This window comes from Geotrypetes seraphini, chromosome 1, assembly GCF_902459505.1.
Source record: "Geotrypetes seraphini chromosome 1, aGeoSer1.1, whole genome shotgun sequence".
NCBI lineage: Eukaryota > Metazoa > Chordata > Amphibia > Gymnophiona > Dermophiidae > Geotrypetes > Geotrypetes seraphini.
The window spans coordinates 416,126,642-416,141,022 of record NC_047084.1 but is presented as its reverse complement, the minus strand read 5'-3'; the positions used below and the strand labels follow the sequence as shown (position 1 = coordinate 416,141,022).

Here is a 14,381-nt window from a genome sequence, read left to right as displayed (position 1 = left end):
TGTAATTACTAAACATTTTCGAAGACTACATTTCCATCCCATCAGTGTTATCTCAAACCCAAGCTATCCATGTTAGATTCACTTATTTCTAACCTAGAGTCATAATGTAAACCTACTTGCTGTGAGCCACATTGATTCCATGTAGAAATTGTTGAGATAGAAGAAATGTATTGTATCACCCTCCTAATGGCCGAAATTAAGTCAAAAAGGAATCTGGATCTTCCAGTCTACTGGCCCTTGCCAGAGCTGACCACCCGACTCCTGGAATGTGGGAGAGGACTCTTCACCAGGAAGTACCAGAGGAACTGCATACCACTGTCTGCAAGGCTCACCTGTCACCTCTCGTCGAGAATACCAAACAGGTCCTAAACAAAAGGTGGTCTATTAGAGGCTAATAGATCTCATGCATATTCATTGGATAAATCCTGAAAACCCAACCTGGCGAGAGCTGAGGTTGGACACCCCTGTATTAGGACCACCCCACACTCATTGGGAGGAAGTGCAATGGTGATCTGTGATACAAAAGAATCTACATTACACAAAATAAAAAAAGTGTTTGAAATTCCTGAATCATTGGATACAACTTATTCATGATCATTACCACCTTCAGGGACCATCTGGAACATACCACTGCTCTGAGAGCATCAGGATGATGTCCAGATGAGAAGAAAAGCAGGTAGACAGTGGCTTAAGCACTGTTCCAGAACAACAGCGGTCTGAGAATTTAATTTAGCAGTTAGAAAGATTCTGCTATTACCGTACCTCCACTAAGGCCACTGGTTTAAAAAGGTGGCACACTGCTGGATTCTCCCCTTGATCCACCATCTTCAAAGACCAAAAAACTCTTCTCCCAGGAGTAATGGTATTGAATCTGGCCCACAATCATTCCAATCTTTCTCCAAATGGACATCAGGCTCTAGAAAGTGCACAGCTCTGAGAAGCAGAACTGCCTGAGAAGAAAAAGAAACCCCTGAGAAAATGAAGTGGAGCCATATAGACCCTGAGAACCCATATATGCTTCAAACATCAGACGGACAAAAGCAGGGGTAAAGTCAGGTAGAGGGACTAGTGTTATCCCCTGCATGCTCCCCAAAGGGCCTGAATTTAGCCAAAAATTGCAAGTCACTATCCGATGGGTCAAGCAAAGGAGAAACCTGCAACCCAGTGGCCCTAGATTGGCCAGAGGGTACTGCCTGCATGGAGCTCATTCCCCCTTCCCAAATTCCCCCCTGTACTCAGTACATGGACGCTCCTTAGATGGGCCATCCAGCACCAATCTTGCTTAATCCCAATGCTAAATGTCCTGAGGAGTCTACAGCTGTTGTTTGTTTTTGTAGCAAAATCAAGGGGTTTTATAAAGCAAAATGAGGCTTTTAAAATTGAGACCAAAAATCAAAGATGGCCACCATGGCTGCACGAGGGAGTCAAAATAGGCAAGGGGAAAAAGCATCAAAAATCAGAGGTTTTAGGGAGATGGGGAACCTAAATACTGGCCCCAGAAATACTCAAAAATGAGAATTAAAGATCCCCTTCACCCCTAATTGCCCTATAGACAGTAACTATAAAAATAATAAATAACATACCGGCTCAGTACGCACAGCGTACTGGTATTGTGACTCCCCAGCAGTCCTCAAATAAGCTCGACATGTGGTGGAGACTTACTGCCTCAGACAAGCATACAAAAAGGAATCTGCTTGTTTCTTCTGGCTTGTCACTCAGACTAGTTAGAGCCCAACCCCTGGAACTCACAGCTCCTCATTTCTCTTTGAGGGTGGGGGTGGGAGGATGCAGTGGGCACCTTGATAAAGCCCTAGTGACCAACATAGATACAAAATCAGGCTATGCTCAGCCCCAAGAATGTTCAGCTCCAAGACTGTTTCCCTTGAGCCGAGCTACAAGGGAAACAGTCCCCCAAGCTAATCCAGTGTTAGTGAGGCTTGGCCATTGTAGATGCCATGAATCAGAGTAGTCCTCCCAGCTATAGACACAGAGTGTATCTCCAATGAGGAAGAGCTACTTCAGGAAACCTGAGCTGAAATCTATTAAAATCCTGAATGGAGTAGAATGGGTACAAGTGATCGATTTTTTCCACTCCATCAAAAATTACAAAAACTAGAGACACATGATGAAAGTTACAGGGAAATACTTTTTAAAATAATAAGAGGATTTTTTTTTCACTCAGAATGGTTAAGCTCTGGAACGTATTGCCAGAGGTGTGGTAAGAGCGATAGTCTAGCTGGTTTTAAGAAAGGGTTTGGACAATTTCCTGGAGGAAAATTCCATAGCTGTTATTAAGAAAAGACATGGCAAGCCACTGCTACCCTGGATCGGTAGCATGGAATATTGCTACTCTTTGGGTTTTGGCCAGTACTTGTGACCTGGATTGGCCACCATGAAAATGGGTTATTGGGCATAATTGACCTTTGGTCTGACCCAGTAAGGCTATTCTTATGTTAAAAACAGCAAAAGTCGATGAGTGTGTTGTACAAAACCCATTACTGCCTACCTTGTGATGATGTGTAATATATAGATTTGCCAATACCGGGTCTAGGGTTTATATGGATAATGGATTTAATCAGATAATCAATATGTAATCAACCATATTAGTATTGGAGATAGATAGATAAGGAATACTAAGTGTAGGAGATAGATTAGGAAAATAAAGCTAAGATATCCTAAGGTATTAACTGAAGAAGAATGTTTGCTAGAGAAATAAGTAGTTTTTTTTAACTTTATAAAATTTTCAATGCTAATACAATGTGCATAACATGATACATGAATTAATAATCAGAATCAGCACTTACAATCAATCAATCAATAACAATACAAAATGAATTACCCTCCTCTTCCAGTATAATCCAAACCAGAATAAAACAAAAGAGATATTCCCCCCCTCCAACCTTTCCTGGATGTGTGTGTAAAGTAACAGGAAATTGAAAAAGACAACTATACAGAAGTAACAAAAGACGCTAATGGACCCCAAACTAATCTGAATAAATTATTATGCCCCAACCTGAGTTCAAAGCAAACAGACAGCAATCCTGGCTGGTAAACCATATAAAATAAAACCGAACAGACCTACAACACATTCCGAAAATCAATTAAACCGCTCTATTTGACAAATTCCTTGCCTAATTAGATGACCTCTCTCAGATATTCGTTCCCCTTACACCCCCAATCGTATATGTAACTCTTTCTCTCATGTATTCCTTCACTATGCTTCCCTAATTATTATGTAACTTTTCCTCTCACACTGTGTAATTCGCTGATTGTCCAGCCTTCTTTCTATGTAAACCGCCTAGAAGTCAATCTGACTATGGCGGTATAGAAAAATAAAGTTATTATTATTAATATATTTATAACAAACATAAATTTGCCCACCAAAAGGAAAAATTAAGCCGATCCCATCTTTTCCAATTCTGAGTAACCATTTGCATGGCAATCCCTGTCATAATACTGAAAAGCCTGCTTTTATACCGGTCCAATGGGGTTTAGTATGCAACAATGTCCCACAGATTACAACATCATAGGTTAATGGAATCGATGATTCCAGTATGTTATTAATATGTCCCATATCGATTTCCAAAAACTGAGTATCAAAGGACAATAATACATCATATGATCCAGTGTCCCTATTTCAAGATGACAGTGCCAGCATCTACTAGATTTTGAAACTGCATTAACAAAACAAAAAGACTTGTCTAATTGATTATCTGCAATACTTATTATATTCTTAACGACTGTGCTCTCAGATGCCTGCGCTGATAAATAATGAACGATTTTCTCTTCAGCTTGTTCAGGAAAGGGGTATCTTTCATTGAGCTCAGTGCACTCTATTTCAATGAGAAAAGTGCTAATGCTTTGTGCAAAAAACTTATACAAAGTGCTTTCGTGCAAATTAAATAACTGAAACCAGCACTTATCTTGTTGTGACTAACGGCGGTATCGTTGTTGTAGCAATGTAAAGCTCTTACTGCCCAACAGGGACCCGTTTCACCTATTAAGGCTTCCTCAGGGATCTATGTTATAATGTGCAGCTACGCTCCAGTTTAGAAGCAAAATGGTGCCAAATGATTGTTGCAGTCGTGAAAAATCAAGCATTTTCCCATTTGATAACACATCTAACGTACGTATGTCTGCCTGCAGCCAATGCTTCCAGAGGATCTTAGACTCGCCAATTTGAATCTTGGAGTTCAACCATAAGGATTGATTAGTGGATTGTTGTACTGGTATAGATGTTAAATTGTTAATTAATTTTAATGTTTTCCAGTTGGCACAAATAATACTATTGTCCTTGTAGATTCAGGGCAACTTGATACTCAAAAATATGGCTTAACCGTAATGGGGACATAAATTGCCATTCTAAAATAAGACAGTCCGGAAGATGCTCCGTGAGTTCAGGAAGGATCCAGTACATTCTCTGAAGCATAATGAAAGCTTGATGATATTTATAAAAATTTGGAAAAATTTGTGGTTTTTGCAAAGATACTAAAGCTATTCTAGCAGATTTACCCATTCAATTTTTTATAAAAGGACCCTTAGAAATAAACCAGTAACATACTCATTTGGTACCAAATTACAGGCAAAATCATCATTTTGCTGATTTGAACTGTCATAAGAACATAAGCAGTGCCTCTGCTGGGTCAGACCAGAGGTCCATCACGCCCAGAAGTCCGCTCACATGGTGGCCCATCAGGTCCAGGACCTGCATAGTAATCATTTATCTGTACCCTTCAATCCCCTTCTCCTTCAGGAAATCATCCAGTCCTCTATCTATACCCTTCAATCCCCTTTTCCTTCAGGAAATCATCCTTCTTGAAACCCAGTAGCATACTCTGTCAAAGCGCATTCCAAGTGTCCACCACCCTTTGGGTGAAGAAGAACTTCCTAGCATTAGTTCTGAATCTGTCCCCTTTTAATTTTTCTGAATGCCTTCTCGTTCTTGTAGTTTTCAAAAGTTTAAAAAATTTGTCCCTCTCTTCTTTCTCCATGCCCTTCATGATCTTCTCCAGGGAAAAGAGGCCCAGTTTCTCTAATCTTTCGGCATATGAAAGGTTTTCCATACCCTTTATCAGTCATGTCGCTCTCCTCTGAACCCTCTCAAGTATCGCCATATCCTTCTTAAGGTATGGCTGCCAATATTGGACGCAGTACTCCAGATACGGGCACACCATCGTCCGATACAACGGCAGGATAACTTCTTTCGTTCTGGTTGTAATACCTTTCTTGATAATACCTAGAATTCTATTCACCTTCTTAGAGGACGTTGCACAATGTGCCGCCGCTTCATTGTTTTGTCCACCAGTACCCCCTAAGTCCTTCTCTAGGCTACTTTCACCCATTACCAATCCTTCCATTGTATAGCTGTACTTCGGGTTTCTGTTTCCTACATGCAAGACTTTACATTCTCTACAATTAAACTTCATCTGCCATTTATTTGCCCAGTCTCCCAGTTTGTTCAGGTCCCTTTGTAAATCTTCACAGTCCTCTTTATTCCTAATCCCACTAAAAAGTTTTGTGTCATTTGCGAATTTTATAACTTCGCAGTTCAGCCCTATTTCTAGGTCATTTATGAATACATTGAACAGCAGCACTTCGAGTACCGACCAAGAAAGATGTAGTGGGTTCCAATGCTCACACATTTCTTTGACTTTCAGTAATAAAGATTTTTCATTTACTGTCATTGTGTCTTCCAATGTTCTTTGAATCATAATGCCCAAATATTTTATTCCCTCTTCCTTCCAAAGGAATGAGAATGAACCAAATAAGCCACTACCACAATGCACGTTTAACGGAAGAACCTCTGATTTGCTCCAATTTATTTTGTAACCAGAAAATTTGCCAAATCGATCAATCAGTTCCAGTAAATGCAGAATGGTAGATTCAGGATTCTTCAAATGAAGCAAGATGCCATTTGCATAAGCGGAGACCTTATATTCCCAACCAGCATAAGGAAAACCCTGTATCTCCTTTGTCTGCTGAATAGCCAGCAATAATGGTTTCAAAACAATATCAAAAAGCAAAAGTGATAAGGGACATCCTTGACTAACTCCCCTCTCCAAACAAAAAAGCTCTGAAAATATATTATTAATAAATAATCTGGCAAAAGGGGAACTATACAAGGTTTGAATCATTTGAATAAATCCGGATCCTAAATCAAACCAATCCATTTCTTGATACATGAAAGTCCATTCTACACGATCAAAGGCCTTCTCTGCATCCAAAGGACAGAGAAGACCTGATCATCCATTGTTTTTGCTAAATTTAGCATGTGTAATGGCAATCTGGTATTATTTGAAGAATGTTTTTGAGCAACGAAACCAGTTTGGTGCATACCGATCATATAAAGGAGAGTCTTGGCTAGTCTTAGTGCCAATAACTTAGCCAGAAGTTTTCCATCCACATTAATTAAAGAAATAGGCCCACAGTTTTAAACCAACATGGGGTCTTTATTTGCTTTGGCAAACAATAGTCAAAGATTCCGCCATAGTATCTGAAATACAATCTTTAGTTAGTTGTGATTGATATCAATTTAGAAGATAGGTAAAAGTGTACTTTTAAATTATTTGAAAAACTCCATCACTACCCGGAGCGGATCCAACTCTCAGGGACTTCAACGCTGCCTGGAGTTGCTTAAGTGATATAGACGCTTCAAGATTTCCTTTTATATGCTCGGGAATTTTGGGCCCATGAATTAACTTTAAAAATTCTAATCCCTCAATTTCTTTATTTGAATAAAACTCAGAAGAATGTAAAGCTTTGTAATAAACCAAAAATAAGTAGCTTTAAAAACAGAGCTTAAGCTATTAACTGAAGGAGAATGTTTTGCTAGAGAAGTTAAATTAGGTTTAAAAACAAGAGCTTAGAGCTTATGCTTATATTAGATTGAAATCAGTCTGTAAAATAGTACATGTAGACGATGTCTTTAGAAAACAAGCTTCATAGCAAAAGACTAAGTATTTGTGGACATTGCATTGATATAGTATACACTTTTCCCTCTATATTCGCGGTTTCAGTAATTGCGGTTTCGATTATTCACAGTTTTTAGCTTGCTGGCTCCTCCCACCAAATTACGTCAGCTTGCATGGAGAAATCGGTGATTCCAAACATTTACAGAGAAAATCACCAATTCTCAGCACTTTCTTCAACGTATTTTGCCTCTCCTTCAGGAACAAGCCAGGTCTCCCTCCATGTTATTCTTGGTTTCACCATATTCAAGATGATTTTTTAATAGAAAAACTGCAAATAACATGAAAAAAGTTATTTGCAGTTTTTCTGTATTTGCGGGTCTGTTAATCCCCTAGCACAGCGAATACAGAGGGAGACGTGTATGCTTCATATATGTGCTTTGAGGAAAATAAAGGAGTAACCCATAGCTAAGAAAATCAAAAAAGGAGAAACCTAAGAGACAAGCTGTTTGCCATCAATATGTAACTGCAACCGCAGAAATATGCACATGCAAGTGAGTCCATGCAAATGGTATATGTTGTTGTCCTGTTATTTAAGATTGCAGTGGTATGTGTGACACAAAGAAAGATCACACACCCTCCAGCACAAATGTAATATCTATACTATATTTATGTTTACTTAAATCATTTTTCATTCCAGCCTATATGCCTTTTGAGGTTTTTTCCTCATAATACTTTTGATTACTATTATTACAGGATTGGGGAGCCCTTAGTCTTTCAGAAGATCCCCATCCTTAGTTAGCTGTTCCTATCCTAATGCTGAAGACCATGCCCAATTAGCCTCAAAAATAGAGAAAATGTATCACAAATGAACCGAGCGTTTCAACGTCAAGTTCAGCAAGACAAAGCACGATATCTAAAAGATATTTGACAGAAAATTTAATCAGAACATGTAAATGGAAAAACAGATTAGCGTTTCAAGAGATTAAGAGATTGTGACAGAAATTCCAGGCTCAATTGGGGATGTTTGAAGATGACAAATATTTTCTCGGTCACTGCTCCTATACTTTGGAATTCAGCCCCAATCCACTTAAGAGAGGAAACATCTCTTAATAATTTAAAGTCCAAATTAAAAACTTTAAGGATGCCTTTGGCCTATGACCGTCCTTTTAAGGATGCTTTACAATCTTTTTAGGCTCGCTTCCTGCAGGACCCTGTATTTCCCCTCCCTCTTGTTCTATTTTTTTTTTTTATTGTAACTTTACTACTACTGCCCATTCAAATCGGTTCACCAATTTACTTCGGGTGAATCAATTAGAAACAAACAAACAAAAAAATTGGTTCCCAATTCGGCTGACCCTCCCACCTCGACCCTAAAGCAGGAACGGCAGCGCTGCTCTTGCTGGCCAGCCGCTGCCACACCTGCTTTAGAGGGCGAGAGTAAGAGAGTCAGTCAGGAAGTGCTTCTATCCAGCTTTCCCCCCCCCCCCCGGCTTCTGTTTCCCTCCCCTGGCGTTCGGCTTTCCCCCCCTGGCGTCCCCACCATTTACCTGTGAGGAACAGCCTGCAGATATGATCGCGATGCTAGTGATCTTTCCACTGCTTCAGAGCCGTTTCCTCCACGATCCTGCCTCTGTCAGAGGAGGGGCGAGACCGCGGCAGAGGAAACAGCTCTGATGACAGCAGTGAAAGATCACTAGCATCGCGATCTTATCTGCAGGCTGTTCCTCACAGATAAACGGTACAGGGGAGGCGGGGGGGGGGGGAAGCTGGACAGCAGGCGGAGGCCAGGGGGAACACGCAGGCCTTCCGGGGGGGGGGGGGGGGCAGTCATTCGGGGGGGGGATGGGACAGGCCTTCGGGGGGGACAGGCAGGCAGGCCTTTAAAGGAGGGGACAGGCCTTCAGAGGGAGGTGCAGGCCTACGGGGGGGCAGGCCTTCAAGGGGGGGTGCAGGCAGGCAGGCCTTCGGGGGGATGCAGGCCTTCAAGGGGGGGCAGGGCCTTCAAGGGAGGAGGACAGGCAGGCCTTTGGGGTGGGATGCAGGCCTTTAAGGAAGAAAAGCCTTCAAGGAGGAAGCAGGCCTTCAGGGATGGTGGCACATGCCTTCAGGGGGGACAGGCAGGCCTTTAGGGATGGGGTGCAGGCCTTCAGAGGGAACAGACCTTCAGGGGAGGGGGGGCCCAAAGTGACGTGCATATGCAGGACTTGGGGGGGGAGAAATAATGGGTCTGAAAATAGGAGAGGGAGAGAGATGAATGGCCAATGGGATTTAGGGAGGGAAGGAACAGAAAGGGAGAGAAGTTTGATACAAGAGATGGTGTGGAGGGAGGGAATAGAGATACTGGATAGAAGGGTAGCTGGGAAAAGAAAAGGAGAGATTGTGGACCCTGGGGTGGTGGGGAAGAAGGGAGAGATGCTGGATGAATGGTAGTTAAGAAAAGGTGGATCTGTGGAGGGAGACGAAAAAAAATGAAAAATGCCAGACCTCCTGGGGAGGGAAGGGAAACGGAAGGGGAGGACAGAGATGGCAGATGGATGGTTAGCATAAAGAAAGAAGGAGACCCTGGCAAGCAAGTTATCAGAAGACAACCAGAGCCTGGGACCAACAACATTTGAATAATGACCAGACAACAAAAGGTAGAAAAAAAACTAATTTTATTTTCTGTTTTGTGATTACAATACGTCAGATTTGAAAAAAGTGTATCCTGCCAGAGCTGGTGTTAGACCGCAAATGTGAGCTAGGATTTAACAAACAGAGGAAAAGTCTTTTTTGTTTACACCACAGCGCCAGTGTGGTTAGGAGAAGGCAAAGGGGGTGAAGAGGCTATAAAATAAATACACCAGGATGTTTGAAAAAAAAAAAAAAAAAAAAAAAAAAAAATACCCAATTGGACAGGAAAATCAAATCAAATTGGAAAAACCAATTCAATAGGCTGAATCAAATCAAATTTTTTTTTCCTGAATCGGGCAGCACTACTCTTTACCCTTTACCTATTGTCTGAGCTTAGTCTGTGTTAAAATACTTGATTCATTACTACCTCAGTAGTACTGATGGCTGTAATGTTGTATTTGTACAATTTTTTTATTTTTCATTTTTATTGGATGTAAACTGCCTAGAAATATGATTAGGCGGTATAACAAATCATTTAATAAACAAACGACAATGGAATGATATTGAATGATCCTGAAAGCATTAAAAAGAGATGGGAAGAATATATGGAAAATCTATATGAAAAAGGAAATGAAGATAACATTGAGGAAATTGAACAGGAAACTGGCATTGAATCAGATATTTGTTAGTGTAGTTCATATGTATTTTAATTGTTTTGTTATACAAGTATACTCTTGTAATCCGCTTTGGATAAAGGCAGACTAGAAACAAAATAAACTAAGACATAGCAGAAATTAAAGCTTTATCGGGAAAAAAGTCACCTGGTATTGATGGTATTCCATTTGAATTAATCAAAGATCCAGAAGGTGCTATCATGGCCCTCACTCAACTGTGTCAACAGATTTGGAAGGAAAAAACATGGCCAACCGATTGGAGAAGATCATTGCTCATCTATACCGAAGAAAGGTGACGCCAAGGACCGTAACAACTACAGAATGATTGCATTAATGCCATACACCAGCAAAATATTGCTGAAAATAAAACTAACAATACGATTCTGGAAGAGTTCATACCAGCTATGTCATTTGAAGCCAAAATGACGATATTATGATTGTCTTATTTTGGTCATACTGTCAGAAGAGAAAGATCATTGAAAGAGAACATTATGTTTGGGAAGATTGAAGGAACAAAGCGAAGAGGGTGACCTGCAATCAGATGGCTGAACACGTTGAAAACAACCATGGGGATGATGCTGAAGGACCTTACAGGACTAGCACAAAACCAATCTCTTTTTAGATCTGAAATTCATCAAGTCGTTAGGACTCGAGCATGAGTAAATGGCACCTAATAAATAAATTTAATGTCTCCTATACAATGCAATAATGACATTGTGTAAAGCACCTGGAATCCTTCCAGGCTACAACTGCAGATTGACTATATTTCTATGTTTTTTCCTTTATAAATTCTGTCAAACAAAAACTTCTAGTATTGCAGACTAACACAACAACTTGAAAAACTGCAACAAGTCTCTGAAGACTTTTTTTCCCATACCGTTTGTGTTTGTATAAAAAAAAATTAATAATCTACATACCTGAGAAAGCCACTGAAGGGAAAAATCAAAATGCTGCTTTTATTAGATGCAAGTCTAATGCCGTCAGAAAACAAAATCTGTAGGTGTCACAGTCAAGCAAGATTTCAATGGGAACCAAAGATGAAAGCATTCAAGTACAGAAAACAAGAACGATAATTATAATGTGCAAACAAGAAAATAGAAAATATCCCGGTCCATTCTTAATACTAGGTATAGAGTATTCCCTTTACCCAGATAACTATGATGCCTTATCAGAGTTATGACATTCAACAAAATTAATGGAAGAGTTATTTTAATTATTTAGAATTCAATTAATTTTGTGCCATGTGGTAGATGGATTCATATTCCAGTAGAGAGACTGCTTCAAATGCTGTGCTTATTAAACAATACACTGCTGCAGCTGCATGTCTTCTAATTATCGTCCTTCTGGCATACTTTATTAAAATTACTAATCTTCATCGGTCACACAAGTTGGAACCACATAGTCAGTAGAGTACATGCTTTTGTATTATCAATGCAGCACACTTTCTAACTACATCTGTAGTATAGTTTTCAATTACAATATAACCACATCGGGCTCATAAAAAAAAAAAAAAAGACACATAAAATGCAAATTAACGAGGATCATTAACTATATGAAGGAATGCGTCTCAGAACACCACTTTAGGGATCACTTGAGTTTTCACCCCAAGTTTTAGTGGTAATGGTTACCTTTCATCGACCAGACATTCTTTTTTACTCTCTACACTTACATAGTTGCTTTAATAATTTAGTCATACTTAACCTGTCTTCTTTTTTGTCCTTTTCAAAATCAACTATCAATAATTTAAAAGTATGTATAGTTAAATTATTTATTCTTTTTTCTAAAAAGTTTTAAACCAATATCAATTTTTTATAGTTTTTCAAATTTTTACCAACATGGTTTTCTAACGGGAGACCAACACTCATTACGTGTTGAAGAATGCCATAGTCATACAATTGAATTTTTCGACACTGTGCTTTACACAAGACACTGGTGTTAGTAAGCACAAAATATTTTTACTTATCTTGCAATTAACTTGGTGGATTATGCTGGCCGAAGCTGCATATTGATGGTTAATAGATGCAAAACACCGATGGATCCCGTTTCACTGCTAACCGCGGCTTCCTCAGGGTTTAAGTTATTGTCGGTTATCTGTCAACAAATGCAAACAATTCAAAAATGTATGTCAAATACATCTTTTTAAATTGCATTTCTGTATTAAATAGTACTTACATTCCACCATTTGGACTCACACTATAAAGGCTAAAGATGTTAGACTACAAATGGCGCTTATAATGCAAGAACGCATGCAAGAATGCATGCGCACTGGGTATTATTGACATAGATACTCCCGATTGGTTTACTATGTACTCATTCAAGTTCTTATTCGCTTCATATAAACACTGACTAATCTGCATAGGTATTAAGACCCAAATGTTGCATGGTTTTTCATTTAAAGATCCAGCGCATCTCACGTTATTTTAGCCTTTTTGTTCTATCTCCTCCCCTATATTGTTTAGGCTCCTGATCTTTCACAAAGCAGCGAAGGTCATTGAAAGTGTGTCTCATTGACAATGTTCCACAATTATCTCTGAACTCTGTTCACATTTTCAATTAAATTTATTTTCTCTCATTCGTGTACAGAGGTCCCGTGTAGACATGCCTACATACATTTTCTTGCATGGACAAAGTATTATGTAGATGATAAACGTTGTTTTACAATTTGTAAAAATTTTTTACTCATAGAGTCCCATCCATAGGGTAACATCGCAAATATTGCAGTACCCACATTTATAGTAGCCTCCAACGAGCTAAGTTTTTAAAAAGACATCAACTGCTATATCAACAAAAAGAAAACAAAATGAAAGAGGACCTTGAGACCTTCGTGATGAGATATTGTTCCAAAAGCAATGAAGTGGTGAAGATTGTGAAAAACAACTAGGATATTATGAATCTGCATCCTATCTTCAATGATAAAAAACTGAGGATTGCTTTTTCAAGGAACAAAAATCTAAGAGAAATGCTATGTTCCTCTAATTTAAAGACTAAAAAGTCTCAGCAAGTTAACAGCATGACAGTTAGAGGCCACTATAAATGTGGGTCCTGCAATATTTGCGATGTTACCCTATGGATGGGACTCTAATGAGTTAAAAATTTTTACAAATTGTAAAACAACGTTTATCATCTACATAATACTTTGTCCATGCAAGAAAATGTATGTAGGCATGTCTACGCGGGACCTCTGTACACGAATGAGAGAAAATAAATTTAATTGAAAATGTGAACGCAGTTCAGAGATAATTGTGGAACATTGTCAATTAAAAAGACACACTTTCAATGACCTTCGCTGCTTTGTGAAAGATCAGGAGCTTAAACAATATAGGGGAGGAGATAGAACAAAAAGGCTAAAACATGAGATGCACTGGATCTTTAAATTAAAAACCATGCAACCTTTGGTCCTAATACCTATGCAGATTGGTCAGTGTTTGTATGAAGATAATAAGAACATGAATGAGTACATAATAAACCAATCGGGAGTATCTATGTCAATAATACCCAGTGCGCATGCGCTGGCATTCTTGCATTATAAGCGCCATTTGTAGTCTAACATCTTTAGCCTGTATGGTGTAAGTACAAATGCTGGAATGTAAGTATTATTTAATACAGAAATGCAATTTAAAAAGATTTATTTGACATATATTTTTGAATTGTTTACATTTGTTGACAGATAACCGACAATAACTTAAACCCTGAGGAAGCCGCGGTTAGCAGCGAAACGGGATCCATCGGTGTTTTGCATCTTCTATTAACCATCAATATGCAGCTTGGGCCAGCATAATCCACCAAGTTAATGGCGAGATAAGTAAAAAAAATTTTGTGCTTACTAACACCAGTATCTTGCGTAAAGCACAGTGCCAAAAAATTCAATTGTATGACTATGGCATTCTCCAACATGTAATAAGTGTTGATCTCCCGTTAGAAAACCATGTTGGTAAAAATTTGAAAAACTGTGTATAAAAAAATTGATGTTGGTTTAAAACTTTTTAGAAAAAAAAAAAAATTTAAAAGTATGTATAGTTAAATTATTGATAGTTGATTTTGAAAAAAAATCAAAAGGTCAAAACAGAAGACAGATTAAATATGAGTAAATTATTAAAGCAAATATGTAAGAGTAGAGAGTAAAAAAGAAGGTCTGGTCGATGAAAGATAACCATTACCACTAAAAATTGGGGTGAAAACTCATGTG

The 14,381-nt window shown here is 38.9% G+C and overlaps 1 protein-coding gene across 4 annotated transcripts in view; it reads right to left on the bottom strand.

Moving 5' to 3' along the window:
- KDM4C (lysine demethylase 4C) overlaps window positions 1–14,381 on the bottom strand; it is a 405,781-nt gene that overhangs the window by 292,276 nt on the left and 99,124 nt on the right. The window lies entirely within an intron of this gene.